Source organism: Neomonachus schauinslandi, chromosome X (assembly GCF_002201575.2).
Source record: "Neomonachus schauinslandi chromosome X, ASM220157v2, whole genome shotgun sequence".
Taxonomy (NCBI): Eukaryota; Metazoa; Chordata; class Mammalia; order Carnivora; family Phocidae; genus Neomonachus; species Neomonachus schauinslandi.
In genome coordinates this window covers 110,581,817-110,602,353 of record NC_058419.1, presented here as the reverse complement: position 1 = coordinate 110,602,353, position 20,537 = coordinate 110,581,817, and the positions used below count along the sequence as shown (strand labels likewise).

At 42.7% G+C, this 20,537-nt stretch overlaps 1 protein-coding gene across 3 annotated transcripts in view; it reads right to left on the bottom strand.

The window, feature by feature from the left end:
• MAP7D2 (MAP7 domain containing 2) overlaps window positions 1-20,537 on the bottom strand; it is a 113,711-nt gene that overhangs the window by 78,498 nt on the left and 14,676 nt on the right. The window lies entirely within an intron of this gene.

Sequence of the window (20,537 nt, the reverse complement as noted above, 5' to 3'; positions counted from 1 at the left end):
CATCAACAGATGAATGGATAAAGAAGATGTGGTGTGTGTGTGTATACACACACACACACACACACACACACACACAAACGGAATATTACACAGCCATCAAAAAAAAAAAAAAAACCACCGAAATCTTGCCATTTGCAACAACGTGGAAACCGAGGGTTGCTGGAGCGGTGAGGGGTGGGAGGGATGGGGTGGCTGGGTGATGGACATTGGGGAAGGTATGTGCTATGGTGAGTGCTGTGAATTGTGTAAGACTGATGAATCACAGACCAGTACCTCTGAAACAAATAATACATTATATGTTTAAAAAAAGAAGAAGAAGATAGTAGGAAGGGTAAAATGAAGGGGGGGAAAATTGGAGGGGGAGATGAACCATGAGAGACTATGGACTCTGAGAAACAAACTGAGGGTTCTAGAGGGGGAGGGGGGTGGGGGGATGGGTTAGCCTGGTGATGGGTATTAAGGAGGGCACGTACTGAAGGGAGCACTGGGTGTTATACGCAAACAATGAATCATGGAACACTACATCAAAAACTAATGATGCAATGTATGGTGATTAACATAACATAATAAAATAAAATTAAAAAAAAAATAAATCTTAAAAAAAGAAAACAGATAACAGATGTGATAGTGACAAGAGAAAAAGTAAAATGTAAATCTTGGTATTTGTTTCTGGGCAAGATTTTTTTTTAAAAATTTTATTTATTTATTTGACAGAGAGAGACACAGCGAGAGAGGGAACAGAAGCAGGGGGAGTGGGAGAGGGAGAAGCAGGCTTCCCACGGAGCAGGGAGCCTGATGAGGGGCTGGATCGAGGACCCTGGGAGCAAGACCTGAGCGGAAGGCAGACGCTTAACGACTGAGCCACCAGGCGCCCCATGGGTAAGATTTTTGTAAAGTAAAACAAGGCCTTCAGAGAAGTGAAGTCGCAAGGCATATGGACATGTAAAGGCTTCTCTTTGGCTGTTTCACAGAAAAAGCCCCTGCCATTCAAAACAACACATAAGAAACACCCTTTTGTGCACTACAGTTATATCGAAGCACAGCTGCCTTGCCTATGGTGGCTGTCACTGTTTCTTTCCTTGTTTTTCACTGCAGAAAGATAAAAACTGATGATGTACGTATTTTAAAGATTTTATTTATTTATTTGACAGAGAGAGACACAGTGAGAGAGGGAACATAAGCAGGGGGAGTGGGAGAGGGAGAAGCAGGCTTCCTGCAGAGCAGGGAGCCCGATTCGGGGCTCGATCCCATGACCCTGGGATCATGACCTGAGCCGAAGGCAGACGCTTAACCAACTGAGCCATCCAGGTGCCCCTGTACGTATTTTTAAATCGTGCATGTTGCCTTTCATCTGCAAAAACTGCGAACAGAGAACAACACCACACTGTTGCTATTTAAGTGTGCTAACCCATCAGAGCAATCCAGTTTTGGATTCACCACATTATTTTAAATAAGCCAAAGTGTCACACTTAAAGGTGACTACACACATTTCTATTAAAGCTGACTCAAAACCAACGCGTAAATGACCACTGCTTTTAAAAACAGCATGCTACACAAACCTTATACTCTAATACAATTACCAGAGGTAATTGTGCCCCCAAGCGACAGTTGGCCATGTCTGAAGACATTTGGGGTTGTCACAACTAGGGTGGAGGGGGATGCTACTGGCATCTAGTGGGTTGAGGCCAGGGATGCTAACATCTCACAGTGGACACAGGCCGCTCCCCTCCCTCCCCCCACATACATAACGAATCTTCCAACCCTAAAAGTCAGTAGTGCTAAGGTTGAGAAACCCTGCTCTAGTAAGCTGTGCTACATGTGACAAGGACAAAGTCTTCCTTTCCACACTGTAGACACCTTGTTTCGCGCTACAACAATACAGAGCAGTAAGAACAAAGCTAGAAAATGATAAATACAGAATAAACACTATTGTCGTTTGGGCAGCTTTGTTAAAAGCTGTAGCAATCTGTTAGTAGTTTTAAAAATTCTTCATCAAAAATAGAGAATCAATAAAGTTCTTATTGGTGTTTGACAGCATCAATAGGCACAACTTGTTTCCTTAGGCAGGACTGTGACTAAATGCATTAGTAGTACTGTTAAGGGTTTTATAACATCCTTTATGGAACAAACTGCCCCAATGCCACTTTCCTGGATGACAGTGCAGTGAAACCATGGTGCGAATCTGCAACAGAGGCAAAGATAATGAATGCATTGCCCTGGGGACCTGGAGTGAGAAAGCTTACTTGGCCAGGTCACCCCCTCAACAGGCCACTCCAGGGAAGGCATACATATTCCCTCTGCCTTTATGTGGCCTTCACAGGCCCTACTGGGCAAAGGAATTCCCTCCTAAGACCATTAGTACAAATTATATCCTTTATTACAATCCCTGCTGATGGAAACAGTTCATTCGTGTCTTGCAACAATTATCCTGGGGGCACCAGGGAAGAGGGTGAGAAGAAAGATGGATGGGAGCAGCTTTGGTCCCTGTAAAATCCAACAGCATTTAAAAATTGGATTTACTTGGGCACCTGGGTGGCTCAGTTGTTAAGCGTCTGCCTTCAGCTCAGGTCATGATCCTGGGGTCCTGGAATCGAGCCCTGCATCGGGCTCCCTGCTTGGCGGGAAGCCTGCTTCTCCCTCTCCCACTCCCCCTGCTTGTGTTCCCTCTCTTGCTGTCTCTGTCAAATAAATGAATAAAATCTTTAGGGCGCCTGGGTGGCTCAGTTGGTTAAGCGACTGCCTTCAGCTCAGGTCATGATCCTGGAGTCTCTGGATCGAGTCCCGCATCAGGCTCCCTGCTTGGCGGGGAGCCTGCTTCTGCCTCTGACCCTCCCCCCTCTCATGTGCTCTCTCTCTCCCATTCTCTCTGTCTCAAATAAATAAATAAAATCTTTAAAAAAAAAAATAAATAAATAAATAAATGAATAAAATCTTTAAAAATGGATTTACTTGATTTGATCAGCACTAACAGGAAGTTTTACGTTTTTGATCAGTTATTAAAAAATATAGCATTTCCCTGTGGGTACTTTTTTTTTTTTTTTTACCACAAAGAATCAGTAAAATGTAGGTTGCCTCATGACTGCAGTCACTGTGTTCCTTTTTATAGTAACGGGAAGGATGTCTGTGTTCCCAAGGCAACCTGAGGTTTCACTCATCAATACAGCACTGGGTTTTTTCATCAAGCATAGTATTAATCTTCTGAGGTTTCAAAATTGGAGTTCTCTGCTCAGGACAGGGCATGACGGTCCTACACATACCATAGCTAAGATGGTCACCAAATGTCAGAAACAAAGATAAAGAGCAGGTATCGGGGTAAAACACTTTCTGAAGTTTTTCTCCAGGTGATCATTCAAGCTGATAATGAACAATTTGGTTCAATTTGATCTAAGGACTTTATGCAAAGAGATGTCCATGAAGAACATAAAAGCTACAGGCAATTCAAATACGGGGGGGGGGCCTCTGAGGTGTGGCTTGGTCCTCCTCACAGCTCTCTCCCTACTTTCCTTTGCCCTGTCCCTCACACTGCCGAGGCCCACCCTGCACCCCATCCTGTCCTCCCAGCCCACCCAGGTGGGTCCAGGACCTGGCCCACAGAAACCCTGTCCTCCTATGTCAGCGCCACAGTGAATGAATAATCCAGATGAGAGTTTGTGAGGATTTAAACTGGAATGGAATGGGAAGGAAAGGATAAATTCTAGCACAGAGAGGTAGATGCTACACAAATAGGCAACTGAGTGGAGGTGGAAAGGAGAGAACCAAAGGCAAGCTGAGGTTCTGGGCCTAGGCAGCCTGGAGAAGAGTGGCTGACACCATTTACAAAAATAAGGAGAACTTGGGGGGAAGGTGATGAGCAATGAGTTAAGTCTGGTTGTTAAGGAATTTGGGGAGCCTAGAAAATAGCTAAATGGGAGATTTTGCCAATAGCTAGTTTAGAGAATAAAGATAATAACAACAATGATGATAATGATAACCAATATTGATCATGGCAGGCCCAGTCCTAAATGCTTGACATGTCTACACTCACTTAATTTTCCCAACAAATCTATGAGGTAAGTACTAATATTGTCTCCATTTTCCAGGTGGGAAAACTGAGAGGTTAAACACTTGCCTGAGGCCACACAACTGGTAAACAGCAGAAGCTACATACAAACTCAGGTGTTCTGACTCTAGAACTATAGACTGGCAGGCGGCAGGGTGGGAAGAGTTGCCTAGAAAGACAAGGCCTTGCCTTAAAGTCATTGCTTACAAAGGAAAATGTATTACACGCTGACAACAGAAATCTACAATATGTACTCAACTCTGGGCTTCTAAATCATTTAAGGACTGGACTTTTAGAACCTGTCGTGGACAATAAAACTTCAAAAATCAAGCCCTCTATATTTTTGGAAATTGTATTATTTCAGACACATGTGACTGGCTACTGCTGAACAAAACAGCTGAAATCATTTCACCTCTTTGCAAACTGTTGGTCTAACTCACAACCAAACAACTAAACTAGATTCAAAAATATGTAGACATATCAACTCAAGGGTTTTAGATGGTCAAGATTCTTTCAACTTATAGATTCAGCAACTAATTTCTACATGTTTAAGTTCTTGTAAATATATGATGCATTGTTGTGTGACAGAAATATACTACAAATAACTTTCTGTGTAAAAGTAGTTCTGTGCTTGGAAGTCATGTCACAGGGCCTTTGGCCCAGTTCAGAACCACTTTTCACTGAATCTGAGCACTGCTGTTATAGAGCTAGTCCAACTCCAGTGTAGGACTCTTTGCAAACTGTAGGTAGCTACCAGTATTTTAAATAAATAGTGTAGGATTGATTGTAAAAAGGCAGAAGAGAAAGTTTTGGGATGATGGAAGCATTCTAGAATTTGGCTGTGGAGTTAGCTGCACAGCTATATAAATTCAAACTATTCACTGAGAGCGGGTGAACTTTATAGTTCAACAGGAAGGAATAGGAAGGGAAGGAGGGAGGAATATGGTAGAAGAGAGGAAAGAAAAGGGAATAGAAAAGAAAGCAGAAATAAAGGAAGGGTAGTCACTGTTTTGTAAAAATCTGTTTCAGCTACATCAATAGGCACACTGTACTACGTGTTTCTAATTGTGGAGTTATTCATGATCCAAAAAGCTAGAAAGCTCTGTTTCAGGGGAATTACATCTAGGAGAGTGCTGTGCAACCCTGATGGGAATCAGCTGGGGATCTCATTATAATGAGTGCAAGTTCTAGTCACTAAGTCTGGGGAGAGGTGAGAATCTGCATTCTGAACAAGCTCCTGGATACCGCACTTTAAGCAGCAAGGAGCTGGGGTACAAACTGAAGCTGAGCTGGCAGGAATACAGAGACTTAAGATTGTCATTATTGGAAGGATCTTTAGAAAACTCTAGTACAGTGTTTCCCAAGTGGACATGATCATGAGAACCTTCTAGGAGTACTTACTAAAAATATAGATTCCTATAATCAAGATAGTATGGTATTGGTATAAAAACAGACGCAAAGAACAAGAGGACACAATGAAGAGTCCAGAAATGTAGCCACACATATATGAGCAGCTGAATATTCAACAAAGGCATCAAGGTAATGCAATGAGGAAAGAATGGTCTTTTCAAAAAATGGTGCTGGAACAAGTGGCTATCCATATGCAAAAAAACATGAACTTCAATCCGTACTTTGCATCATGTACAAAAACTAACTCAAAACAGACCTATAAAACTTCTAGAAGAAAACCTAAGAGAACATCTTCATGACCCTGGAGTAGGCAAGGATTTCTTAGAACAAAAGAAGCTCAAACTATAAAAGAAAAAATTGAAAAAAAAATTGATAAATCTCACTTCAACAAAATTTAAATCTTCTGCTCTTCAAAAAGACATCATTAAGAAAATGAAAAGGCGGGGTACCTGGGTGGCCCAGTTGGTTAAGCAACTGCCTTCGGCTCAAGTCATGATCCTAGGGTCCTGGGATCGAGCCCCACATCAGGCTCCCTGCTCCTTGGGGAGTCTGCTTCTCCCTCTCCCTCTGCCTGTCACTCCCCCTGCTTGTACACTCTTTCTCTGTCAAATAAATAAGTAGAATCTTTAAAAAAAAAAAAAAAGAAAAGAAAAAGAAAGAAAATGAAAAGGCAGGGCGCCTGGGTGGCTCAGTTGGTTAAGCGACTGCCTTCGGCTCAGGTCATGATCCTGGAGTCCCGGGATCGAGTCCCGCATCGGACTCCCTGCTCAGCGGGGAGTCTGCTTCTTCCTCTGATCCTCCCCCTCTCATGCCCTCTGTCTCCCATTCTCTCTCTCAGATAAATAAATAAAAAATCTTTAAAAATAAAAAAAAAAAAGAAAATGAAAAGGCAAACCAGACAAGTAGAAAATATTCACAATACTGATCTCTGATAAAGAACTTGCATCCAGAATATAATAAAAAGTTATAAAAGAGGGGCGCCTGAGTGGCTCAGTCGTTAAGCGTCTGCCTTCGGCTCAGGTCATGATCCCGGGGTCCAGGGATCAAGTTCCACATCGGGCTCCCTGCTCCGCGGGAAGCCTGCTCTCCCTCTCCCACTCCCGCTGCTTGTGTTCCTGCTCTCGCTATCTCTGTCTCTGTCAAATAAATAAATAAGTAAATAAAATCTTTAAAAAAAAAGTTATAAAAGAAAAACACTTGAACCTAACATAAAAAAACTACTGACCAATCTTACCTGTGAATAAAGATGTAAAATTCTGAAATACAAGCAAATAAAAAACTCTTTCAGCTAAATAAACAAACTAATTAAAAAAAGGGCAAAATATGTGAACAGACACTTCACATGCCAAGAAGCATCTGAAAAGATGCTTAGTATCTTTAATCATCAAGAAAATGGAAAGTAAATCCACAATGAGATTCCATTATACAACCACTACAAAGAGAAAAATTTTTTTAAATCCCATAAAAATCTGACCATACTGAGTGCTGGAAAGGATGCAAAGCAACTAGATCTCTCCTGAACTGCAGGTGAGAATGTAAACTGGCACAACTACTTGGGAAAAGAGTTTGGCCGTTCCTTTCCCAATTAAAGCATACATTTATCATGACCCAGCAACCCCACTCTGAGGGATCTGCCCCAGAGAAATGCAAATGTATGTCCACAAAGCGGTTTTGCACGTGAATGCTCACAGTATCCATTTTTTTAAAATGTTTTATTTATTTATTCATGAAAGTCAGAGAGAGAGAGAGAGAGGCAGAGGGAGAAGCAGGCTCCCCGCCTAGCAGGGAGCCCGATGCGGGACTCGATCCCAGAACCCTAGGATCATGACCTGAGCCGAAGGCAGACGCTCAACCATCTGAGCCACCCAGGCGCCCCGCTCACAGTATCTATTGCCCAAAACTGGAAACAATCCAACTATCAGCAAGAGAATGGTTAAAACGGCAATGCAGCAGAAACACTGTCGTATATTCTTAGTACTCCTCAGCAACAAAATGCTTACACACACACACACACACACACACACACACACCACATACGAATCTCAAACACGTGCCAGATGAAAGAAGCCAAAGAGAAAAGGGTACATTCTGTAAGATTCCATTTATAGGAAATGTTAAAAATGGCAAAGTTGATCTATGGTAACGGCAGATCAATAATTGCCTAGGGCTGGGGGTGGGGAGTGTCTGCAAGGTGTTTGGACCGACTGGTCTGTATTTTGATTGTGGGAGTGATTTCTGGAATGTATACATTTGTCAGAGCACATCTATTGGTACATTTAAGATGAGTGCATTTTCAGGGCGCCTGGGTGGCTTAGTTGGTTGAGTGTCCGACTCTTGATTTCGGCTCAGGTCGTGATCTCAGTCAGGGTCGTGGCATCAAGCCCGGCGTTGGGATCCACGCTCGGTGTGGAGGCTACTTGAGATTCTTTCTCCCTCCCCCTGTGCTCTTGCCCCTGCTTGCTCTCTCTCGCTCTCTCTCAAATACTTAAAAAAAATAAAATGGGTGCATTTTTTGTATGTAAATTATATATACAAAAGTATGCCTGTACATACACACACACACACACACACCATAAAGTTAATTTAAAATGTACAAATTCCCAAACTTCTCAGACCTGGTGAAATGGCATCTCCCAAGAGGAGGCAGAGAATCTGAATTTCCAACAAGCAGACCAGATAGTTCTTAGGATGAGACAAGCTAGAGTAATACTATTTTAGTCCACTTCAAAGGAGCAGAAAAGGGAGGCCTAATGAGATGAAGTGGCTTTATGAAGGTCCCAAATAAACAGCAAGTGCCCCTGTTCACAGAAATGAGTACATATCATTATTTTACTCAACAGCAAAATGTAGAGGGAACAGGGTAGCACAGGAGGTGAGATCAAGGCAGTGTCCATGACATGCCTGTTTTGCCCAAGCAGCATTTAGCGGGCCTTAATAAAAAGCAGTAAATAAATTATTTCCATTTAAGACAATGAGAGCCCGGTTCACATTAATGAATCATTTAAATATCATTCTGTCTACATCTGAACCTGCTTCTCAGATGCATCCCTGGGTCTGAGAGCTTAGAACCATTTCCCAGGGGACTCTGCCCTCCTGGCACACTGAGCTCTTGTCCCTTCTCTGAAGAAGCCAGGGTCTCTCTTACTTCTAGGCCTCTGCACAAGCTGCAGCCCCTGCCTGAACACCCCAATCTGTACCCCAACACATATACTTTGAATACTCTTGGATAAGCAGCTACTTCCTCCCGGAAACATTCCCTGCTCTACTTTGGTATCCCAGGAGGGAGCATTCTATGTGTACCGACAGTCCCTATCTGTCCTCATCACTGCAGTTGTGATACTTGAGTTCCACCATGTCTTTTTATCTTGTCTCCCACTGTTTTCTCTGCACTCAGCCCAGAGTCCAGCCCTGAGTAGGCCCTCAGCAAGTATTTGCTGTCTGAACACCTCAGATATCTGTGAGACTTTTTAAGTCTGGTGTCTCCTCCATCACCCTCTACTTACTGGAGAATTCTTTTCCACAGGGGAAACAAATATCTATATGTGTCACATTCAAAGGACTTCTAGAGCTCCACTGGGAATGGCAGGATATGGGGGCTTAAGCTGAGCTCAGACAGGGGCTTACAGACCCAGACACTGACACCCCAAACCCAAGCAGGTTTGACTGGGGCCCCCTGGGAAAAGCATCATCAAACCAATTGAGCCAATAGATCCACGTCACAGCCACTGGGATAACTTGGCTGCCAGTGTTGACAAACCTGGTCCTCATCTTTACACAGAGAACTGATGGGTGAATGGCAGCTCTTTTCTTATCGACCCTGACAGCATCAATTTTAGGAAAGCTACAATGGTTTAAACAAGGCCCTGAAACTTGATTTTGCATCAGAATCACCTGGAAGGGTTGTAAAAGTACAACTGAGCTGGACAGCACAAAATTCTGATTCAGAAGGGCTGGGAAAGAACCCATGAATTTCCATTTCTGACAGGCCCCCAGGTGACAATCATGATGCCGGGCTCTGAATCACACTTGGAGAAGCCCAGGACAAAGACATTTGTGATCTCATTCATCAAGAGGCATTTAGAAAAAGAGTCTTGGGGTTCCTTCAATGGTTGGAAGATGAAGGACTCAAGATCTGTTTGTTTTTCTACTCAGCCATCCTTCAGTGTATCTCCCCCTCATGACCACGAGATGGCTGCCACAGCTCCAATATCATATTCTCACAGGAGACCAGGTGAAGTGCAATGAAGAGGGTAGGAGCCAAAACAGGAAGGAAGGGGCTCTCTCCTCATGCTCATTTCTCTTTGATCCCAGAAAGACCTCTAGTTGTCTTCCCCTTAAGTCTTCTTGGCAGGTATTAGATCACATGGCTATAAGGGAGACCAGGAGAGTGAATACATGGCAAAGGAGAATGCAACCACCAAGAATGACAGGTTTGAAGTGACTCAGAGCATGGCCCCACTGCTGTCTACCCCAATACCTGAGCTCTGTAAGAAGGGAAGGATGGTTGTGAGGTAGGTAGTCAGTAGCCTGCCCCACCATTCATGCTCCTGTGTGGATGCCCCACTGCCAGCCAGTAAGAGGGTGTCCCTAAGCAAGGCCTTCACCAGCATGCTGCTAAAAAGCAATGTGGCTCCATGCAGTAGCTGTTTAACAAATCAACAGTTCTTTGAGTCTCCTTTCTCCCTGTAAAAGGTTAGTTCTGCCTTTGCCCAGGGTGGAGGGGAGAACTAAACAAGAGAATAAATTTGTCCACTTTTATCTTTACCAGACTGAGCTCTGGAAAGCTAAGGACTGTGTTGACTCTATCATGTATCACAGGTTGGCACATGTCAGGCACTCAATAAACATTTTCGTAATGGACGAAGCTTCATTTAAGTACCTGTCCTTAGACTCTGTCAAGGCTGTTAATAGAAATGTCTTCTGGACATTTTCACGCTAAAGGAGATGCTGCTGAAATAGAAGCTAGAAAGAAATGAGGACTAACAGAGATGACAAGCAGAAAAGACTAGCTGCTGTGGAAAAAGAGCAAAGCCTGTTACAGGGTTGTGATTCAGCCAGGCTCATGTTTAGACAGGACGTTCAAGAGACACTGCCATGGAAGAGTGGGGGTGCAGGTCAGCACCCTCACCCATACTACATGCTACAGGGGTGACAACCAGCCTGCGTCTCTCCTGCTGACCTTGACTGCCTGGCAGTGGCTCCCTGGAGCATGGTGTTGGAAGCATGTTGAGGCCGCTTCCAGGTGATGAATTGAGTCTAGCATGGGATGGATGGGATAAAGGAGTGTCAGTGTGTGTCACACACTTTTTGCTCCCCCTGGATAAAATAACTGTTTGTTTGTTTAAGTAGGTTCCACATGGACCTTGAACTCACAACCCAGAGGCCAAGACCTGAGCTGAGATTAAGCTGGATGCTCAACAGACTGAGCCACCCAGGCGCCCCCTGAGGGATGTTTAATTGACCAAAAGAAACTGACTGGTCTGGTCTCTGTGCTCATTTGAAGGTGCCACAAAGCAAACTCACCATTCTTTTCCAAGCCTAGAAAGACTACTCAACAAGTCTAACCCCTGAAAGGCAGCATGCTATGTGCTTTAGATGTATTTTTTCTAATCTTTAATACAACTGCAGGAAGTAATACCATTTTACTGATGGGAAAGTGAAGTCCTAAAAGATTTTTTTCCCAAGACAACACTGAGTTAAGGGGCTGAGGCTCTATCTAAAGATGCCTTTGGGAGACACTCTAATGCCCAGCCCCTGGCCCTATCCTCCTGTAGGTCAGAAGGCTTAGCCTGCACCAGACTGCAGCTGACTCTGACCATCTACAACCAGGTCAAACATGGTTCTCTCATGCTAAAACTGATACATGACTTCTACCATTAGAATGCTCACCATTTTGTTTTAAGAAATAAAAACCCCAAAGTTCCTCCCCAAACAGAAGTTTATTCTATTTCTCTCAACCAAAGTAGACTCTGGAACACAAGAAAAGGCAGGACAGATCTTGTTCTAAGACTATACTGTGCTTCTCTCTCACGTGGCTCAGAAAATTCCACAGAAACAGCCTGCTGGTACTCGTTCTGACAGCAGCAATATGGAGATGGAATAGAATAAGAGACATGTATACAGAGCATGCCTGGGAATGAACACTACTGATGTCTTTTTTTTTTTTTTAAAGATTTTATTTATTTATTTGACAGAGAAAGACACAGCGAGAGAGGGAACACAAACGGGGAGTGGGAGAGGGAGAAGCAGACTCCCTGCCGAGCAGGGAGCCTGATGCGGGACTAGATCCCAGGACTCCAGGATCATGACCTGAGCCGAAGGCAGTCGCTTAACCAACTGAGCCACCCAGGCGCCCTACTGATGTCTTTTTAAGACAAAAAAAATTAGGATATTCATTAAGTAGGATCATGACTACCCTTTTTTGTCAAGTTTGTTTTGAAAAACATGGTTTGCCTTGATTATGGCTACCAGTGGCCAACAGTAAATGATAAAATGTTTTAATTTGCCCACAAGAAATGACAATATCTAGGAGAATGCAACCACCAAGAATGACTTAGGCTTGAAGTGACTCAGAGCATGGCCCCACTGCTGTCTACCCCAATACCTGAGCTCTGTAGGAAGGGAAGGATGGTTGTGAGGTAGGCAGTCAGTAGCCTGCCCCACCATTCATGCAGGGGATGAATGGAAAAACCTAACCTCAGCCAAATCTTTCCTGTGTTGAGTTTATAATCAACACTGTGTTTTATGAAAATTATTTAATAAAATTTATAGTTCTAAGGAGACAAGTAAAATGTGGATGCCACCTAGCCTCTGCTTCCCCAGCATTAACCATCAAGCTCCAGGCACAACTATAATACCAAGAGGGCTTGAATTCCATTCATGAGACCCTAGTTTATTTCTTGTAGAACCTAACCTGGCACCTTGTATACAGCAGACACATAATAAATACAGCCCCTCAATACCAGCTAACATTTATTCATCTCTTACTCTTAGCCAGGCACTGTATTAAGTGCTTTGCTTGTATTATCCTATTTAAATCTCACAACAACCTCATGCAGTCAGATTTATTATTCTCCCCTTCAGAGAGGAAGAGAGGAGTCTTCCAAAAAGGTGAAGTGACTTGCTCAAGGTCACCTAGCTAAGAAAAGCAGAACCAGGATTTAATCCCAGGGCATCTGACTACAAAAGTGAGAAAAACACTATACTAAATGAATAAACTATTTATGCTCAAGTGCACCAATCTTTTCTCATTGCCAGTAATAGTGACTGGCATGGTACAGACAGATATTTGCAGATTCTGAAGCTCTTCTACCATTAATGACTACTAAATATTGTTCCTGTTAGAGAAGAAGTTACTGATTTTACACATCTGGAAATTGTGTATTTGACTTCTGTCCTGGAACTTACATGGGATCAGGGATCAATCCCAGGGCAGCTTCTGGCCCAGTGGCTCTCACTGGCTTAGCTCTCAAGGTCCTGGCAGCCCACCCAGTGAAAAGAAAGCCTGCTTCAAAGTATAGAATAAAGGCAGGTGCCTTAAAAGGGTGTTCCAGGGCTCAGCAGTGGCTACCTGTCCATCCTTGCTGTTTTAGGATGAATTCCTGCAGCTGTGCCCCATCCACTTTAAAGGATTTATAGCTAACCTACTACTATCACAAGAGTTAAAAAAAAAAAAAGAGACAAATGACAAGAATGCAACAGGGAGGGAAAGATGGGTGGGTGGCTTATAGTACAATTTAGGGGAGAAAAAATCACTGTTAAGGGGGCACCTGGGTGGCTCAGTCGTTAAGCGGCTGCCTTCAGCTCAGGTCATGATCCCAGGATCCTGGGATTGAGCCCCACATTGGGCTCCCTGCTCTGGGAAGCCTGCTTCTCCCTCTCCCACTCTCCCTGCTTGTGTTCCCTCTCTCGCTGTGTCTCTCTATGTCAAATAAATAAATAAAATCTTTAAAAAAAATCACTGTTAAGGATGCAAGACAGCTTGCCCCAAATCTATAGAGACAGAGTAGATTAGTGACTGGGTTTCCTAGGGCTGGGTGTTGGGAGGAAATGGGGAGTGACTGCTAAAGGGTATCAGATTTCTTTTTGAGGTGAAGAAAATTTTCTAGAATTGATTGTAGTAATGGTTGTACATTGCACAACTCTGAATATGCTAAAAACCACTGAATTATATACTCTGAGTGGGGGAACTATACAGTATAAAAAAATGTAAAGAGGGGCATCTGGGTGGCTCAGTTAGTTAAGCATCCGACTCTTGGTTTCGGCTCAGATTATGATCTCATGGGTCATGAGACAGGAGCCCTGCATCAGGCTCTGCGCTCAGCATGGAGTCTGAAGATTCTCTCCCTCTGCCCCTCCCCCCACTCACATGCATCCATGCTCTCTTTCTCTCTCAAATAAATAAATGAATAAATCTTTCAAAAAAAAACAAAGTAAAGAAAGCTGGCCAATTATCAGAAGACCATCCCCAAACCATGAAATATTAAAACCACAACTACATGACAAGAACAAGCAAAAATCAGAGCACCCTGGTAATGTATGAATGGCATATACAGTTGACCCTTGAACAACACAGGTTTGAACAACATGGGTTTAAATTATGTGGGTTCACGTACATGAGGATTTTTCCCAATAAATAAAGTACACTATTGTAAATATATTTTCTCTTCCTAATGATTTTCTTAACACTTTCCTTTCCCTAGCTTACTCTACTGTAAGAATACAGTACATAATCCATATAACACAAAATATGTATTAATCGACTTTATATGTTATCAGTAAGGTTTCTGGTCAACAGTAGGTTATCAGTAGTTAAATTATGGAGGAGTCAAAAATTATATACAGGTTTTCAACTGCACAGAGGGGTCAGGACCCCTAATCCCCGAGTTGTTCAATAACAAAAGTTATTATTAAAAGTTTTATTTGCTTCAAAGCAGAGCAATCTGAAATCTAAAAATCAATACTGAAGGTATTTATTGTAAACAATCTGATGTTTGGAAACCAAGAAGTTGCAGAATTTGGGATCAGCACCAGAGAAGGAACAGAACCACTTTCAAGCCAGGGAAGAATATGTGACAAAGCAAACATAGGGGGTGCAGTAAAGAAGAAAGAAGCCACAGCTTCCAGAGCATTCCTGAGCAGTCTGACCCATTTGTGAGGTTATTCAACATCCTGTTCCGTAAAACAAGGCCTCATAAGTAGCTGAAAATATGTCAGGTAGCAGGGGAGACTTTTTGAATTTCAGTCTAAAAGCCTCACAGTGAGCAGAGTATTCTTGCTAAACAATGCACAGCGTTCCAAGTATTTGGTAGAAATATCTTTTTTTTTTTTTAATTAATCTCTACCCCCAGCGTGGGCCTTGAACTCATGACCCAAGATCAAAGAGTTGCATGCGCCACCAACTGAGCCAGTCAGGTGCCCCACAAATTACTTTTTTAAAGAGTCTTATACTAATCTTGAAAGCTCCCTTCCTTCCACTTAAGCTGCCTTCAAGATTCTGTCTCTCTCCCCAACTCTGGTTTCTAAGAGGCTATAAAACAAGTGGGGGTGATTGTAGAACCTTGTGAATATACTAAAAACCACTTAACTGTATACTTCACAAGGGTGACATTTATGTTATGTGAATTATATCTCAATAATAATTTTTAAACTGTTTCCAAAAAATCAGAGCCAAAGATAGAATTACCATATCACCCAGCAATTCCACTTCTGTGTATATATCCTGAAGAATTGGAAGCAGGGACTCAAACAGATACTTGGACACCCATGTACATAGCAGCACTGTTCACAATAGCCAAAAGGTGGAAGCAACCCAAGTGTCCATCAACAGATGAATGGATAAACAAATGTGGTCTATCCATACAATGTAATATTATTCAGCCCTAAAAAGAAATGAAATTCTCATATATGCCACAACATGGATGAACCCTGAGGACATTATGCTAAGTGAAATAAGCCAGTCACAAAAGGATAAATGTTGTATGATTCCACTTATATGAGGTACCTAGAAGAAAGAGACAGAAAATAGAATATTGGTTACCAGGGATTAGGGGGAGGGCATAATGCAGAGTTACTATTTAATGGGTATAGTTTTTGTTTGAGATGATATAAAGTTCTGTAAAAGAATAGTGGTGATGGTCACATAACACTGTGAATGCACTTAATGCCACCAAATTTTACACTTTAAAATGGTTAAAATGATAAAGCTTATGTTATATATAATTTACCACAATAAAAAAAGCAATTAAAAAAATAAGGGCTCTCTCATCTAAGAATCCACACTTGATAGCTGCTTCAGGGTAACATGGCAGTACAAAAAAGACTTCAGAAAGTGAATACCGTTTTTGCACTACACATTCAAAGTCAAGATACTTTACATGCATTAGTCAAGGTTCAGTTGATTAGGCAGTTACATTTAATGCTTATACATCCAACTTGGATCATTTGGAAGAAGGATCAAAACCATCACAGCATGGATAAACATCTATGTCTTCCTCTATTAAGTAGCTTACAACTGTTAAGATAACCCTCTAAACCAGTGCTGTCCCATGGAACTTTATGCAATGAAAGGAATGGTCTGTATCTATGCTGTCCAATACAGTAGCCATTAGCCACATGGGACTACTGAGTACTTAAAATGTGACTAGTGCAACTGAGGAGCTAAATTTTAAATTTTATTTAATTTTAATTAATTTAAATAGCCACATGGGGCAATTGGCTACCATACTGGCCAGCACAGAGTCTAAAATTCTAAACTTATAGCACACCACTCAACTCTCTTATCTTGCCAAAAGCCATGACAGTTTCCACAGTTCCAGAAAGTTGAATGATGTCTTGATCTCCAGGCCAATTTATGGAGCAAAACATCTAGCAGTGGGTGTCAAAGAGGGATAGAGGACAAAAAAATAAGAATTTTCCTCTATTCTCCTGTGTCCCTTGTGGAAAAATGCTAACTACACAAAGTGAAGAGTAAGTTCACCTAGGACAATGAGAAACTGGACATAGGACAAGTCTCTGACATACTTACAGGAAGAGGAAAAGGAATGCCACTGGCTGAACAGACTCCTGAATACGGTACAACTGTATCCTTCAAGAATTTCAATATATAAATTGAGTCTGAGTGGGAGAAAAAGAACGACCATTCCTATGTAGAAAGTGGAGAGTCTGGCCAAAGACAGGCCTCCAGTAACAATTCGCTGAGTACTTGGCAGTGTTGTCCTGCTAACCACAGGACACCTAATGTAAGTGACTGGGAAGACTCACACATGCACAAAGACTGTCCCTGGGTCCTCTGCCAGAATTAACTGTGCTTATCTATGGCCTCGTGGTCCATTTTTGTATTTCCATTTATGGTACTTTTCAGTGTTAGGCTTGGATTATATTAAATTAGAGAAAGCCTATCTCACTAGGTCATTAGTTCCTTGGAAGGCAAAGCCAGGATACAAATATATCAATATAAGTACATTGATATAAATGTATGCTATATACAAATATATACATATATATAGATTTTATAGATTTTATTTTTAAGTAATCTCTACCCCCAACATGGGGCCCGAACTTGAGATCAAGAGACATATGCTGTACGGACTAAGCCAGCCAGGCACCCTCAAAATATTTTTTATATTCATAGACATAAGGTCTGGGGTCTTACACTCGATGCACAGATGATGATGGCCATACCACCTACCTCATGGAGCACCTATGTGCCAGACACTGTACTAAATACTTTACATGCATTACCTCATACAATCCTCCGGTCAACACTGTGAGGAATTTCTGTTATTTCCCCATTTTATAAGTAAAGAAACTGAGGCTAAGAACAGACCAAGAAACTAGCCCACATCCTCACAGCTACTTACTTAGCTACATAGCTACTAAGATGGTAACTGATCAGATTAAGGTCTTAAATGGTAAATTCTTTTTAAATTTTTTGTATTTTTTTTATTTTATTGTGGTAAGAACACTTAACATGATATCTACATTCTTTTTTTTTTTTAAAGATTTTATTTATTTATTTGAGAGAGAGAATGAGAGACAGAGAGCATGAGAGTCAGAGGGAGAAGCAGACTCCCTGCCGAGCAGGGAGCCCGATGCGGGACTCGATCCCGGGACTCCAGGATCATGACCTGAGCCGAAGGCAGTCGCTTAACCAACTGAGCCACCCAGGCGCCCTCTTTTTTTTTTTTTTTAAAGACTTTTACTTAGGGGCACCTGGGAGGCTTAGTCGGTTAAGCATCTGCCTTCGGCTCAGATCATGATGCCGGGGGTCCTGGGATCGAGCCCCATGTTGGGCTCCCTGCTCAGCGGGGAGCCTGCTTTTCCTTCTCCCTCTGCAGCTTCCCCTGCTTGTGCTCGCTCTATCACACTCACTCTCTCTCAAATAAGTAAAAATTTTTATTTATTTATTTATTTAGAGAGGGAGAGAGCGTGCGTGGGGAGAAGGGAAGAGGGAGGGAGAGAATCTTGAGCAGACTCCACATTGAGCACGGAGCCGGATGTGGGAACTGATCTCATGACTCTGAGATCATGACCTGAGCCAAAATCAAGAGTGGGACGCTTAACCGGCTGAGACACCCAGGTGCCCCGAGAGATCTACATTCTTAATAAACTTATATTTTAAAGATTTTGTGTGTGTGTGTGTGTGTGTGTGTGTGTGTGTGTGAGAGAGAGAGAGAGAGAGAGAGAGAGAGAGAGAGAGAGAGCACACAAGCAGGGGGAGTGGCAGAAGGAGAAGCAGGCTTCCCGCGGAGCAGGGAGCCCGATGTGAGACTCGATCCCAGGACCCCGGGATCATGACCTGAGCCGAAGGCAGATGCTTAACTGACTGAGCCACCCAGGCTCCCCTCTTAATAAACTTTTTTTTTTTTAAAGATTTTATTTATTTATTTGAGAGAGAGAATGAGAGACAGAGAGCATGAGAGGGAGGAGGGTCAGAGGGAGAAGCAGACTCCCTGCCGAGCAGGGAGCCCGATGCGGGACTCAATCCCAGGACTCCAGGATCATGACCTGAGCCGAAGGCAGTCGCCTAACCGACTGAGCCACCCAGGCGCCCTCCCCTCTTAATAATCTTTTAAACGTACAATACAATATTGTTGACTCCAGGTACAATGCCGTACAGCAGATCTCTAGAACTTACTTTTCTTGTTTAACTGCAACTTTATGTCTGTTGATTAGTAACTCCCCATTCCCTGCTGCCCCTACCCCCTGGAAACCACCAATCTACTCTTTGATTCTGTGAATTTGTCTATTTTAGATGTTTCATATATGTGGAATATATGCATACAGTATTTGTCTTTCTATGACTGGCTTATTTCATAATGTCATCAAAGGTCCATCCACGCTGTCACATATTGCAGAATTTTCTTCTTTTTTAAGGCTAGATAATATTCCATTATATGTATATACCACATTTTCTTTATCCATTCATTTGTACATAGATATTTGTTAGGTTGTTTCCACATGTTAGCCGTTGTGAACAGTGTCAATATCCCTGAGATCCTGATTTTATTCTTTTGGATGTATACTCAGAAGTGGGATTGCTGGATCATATGGTATAATTCTATTTCTATGTGTTTTTTTTTTTTTTTTTTGAGAAACCTTCATACTGTTTTCCACAGCAGCTGCACCAGTTTGCATTCTCACTAACAGTGCACAAGGGTTCCAGTTTTCCACATCCTCACCAGCACTTGTTGTCTTTCGTTTTTTGATAATAGCCATCCTAACAGATATGAGGTGATACCTCATCAGTAAATTCTTAACTGAAGAAAGAGGTAAAAAGGCTACACAATGGGTAATTTGTGCAAAAAGTTAGATAAGGGAGACACCAATGTTACAGAAGTAAACACCAAACAAAAAGTCATGTAAGGAAGGTTTAGGGAACTGGGCCCCACAGAAGGCCCCGGGTTTCTTATGGAGACTGGGAGGTTTTGTCAAAAGGATGCTGAGTGGTTGTTCTGCCTGTTCACAGAGGGCAAAGCAAGAGGAGGGGCATTTAGAGGAGAGATGTCTATATAAACATAAAGGACTTCTTGACCTAGGAGGTAAGGGGTGCCCCTCCAGCCTCAGAGAACGTGGAGCAAAGATCCACTGTCTGTCTTGGAAAAAGTTAACATGCACCTGCTTACAGGGGCAGTACCCCATGTTTTCTCTCAAGATCCCCTCCAGACCTGGTGTCAACTGAGGGTAACTCCAAAAGGCCAGGCCCTTGGTCTGAGTGTGGGAAGGTCAGTTCTCAGCAGGAATGCAGCCACATGACTTTTCCACAACTCAAATATGCCAGGCAGAGAGGAGAGGACATCCAGGAAGTCACTGGGACTCCATAAACATAGCCATGCCTCTGTTCAGCCTATCCCAATCCTCCTGGTGTATGTGTCAGCCACACGACCCAAGGCCCAGTCATGCCTCCATGCTGGCATGGCTGGCTTGTTTGTAGATCATCCTGTGAATCACATGTGTACTTATTCAAATCCCTAAAGCTGTGACATTGTTAGTATGTCTCAACTGGGACCAATAACCCCAGCATAGGCCCAACATAGTAACTCCTACCCTGAGCTAGTATTTTTCTCAAAAGGCCAACTCCTTTATGATCTAAATACTGACCAGTCAGGTCTTGTCAGTGACAGAGAGGTTTTCTCGTGAGCGCCAAAGAAGTCCTATGCCACATCAATGGCAACATTTCTCTCACATATGCCACACCCCACAGGGTCAAAGTAATGCCAGGCTGCAGGAATGCTGCCAACACGTCAGTGGCCTGGAAAGATAAGACTGAGGCCCTGAAACCTTATAGCCCTCATGAAACCAGGGGTGTGCCCAGCAAAGTAAACTGGGAACAAACAAGAAAAAGAGAGTATTTACTCATATTAGAATCTTCCCAAAGGAAGCCACAATCCGGTCTGCCTTTTGTCTAATACTAATTCCTCCTGCCAGGTTTATCTCCCTAGTGTCAAGACATTTGCACCCACCACTCTGTGTCCAGGGGCATAAGAAATTCTTTTCTACTCTGGCTTCACCTTCACCTCAGAAATTCCAGTCTCAAGTCTTCAAGGTGGTTTTAAGTCTACACACACTACATTCCTTGAGATCAAGA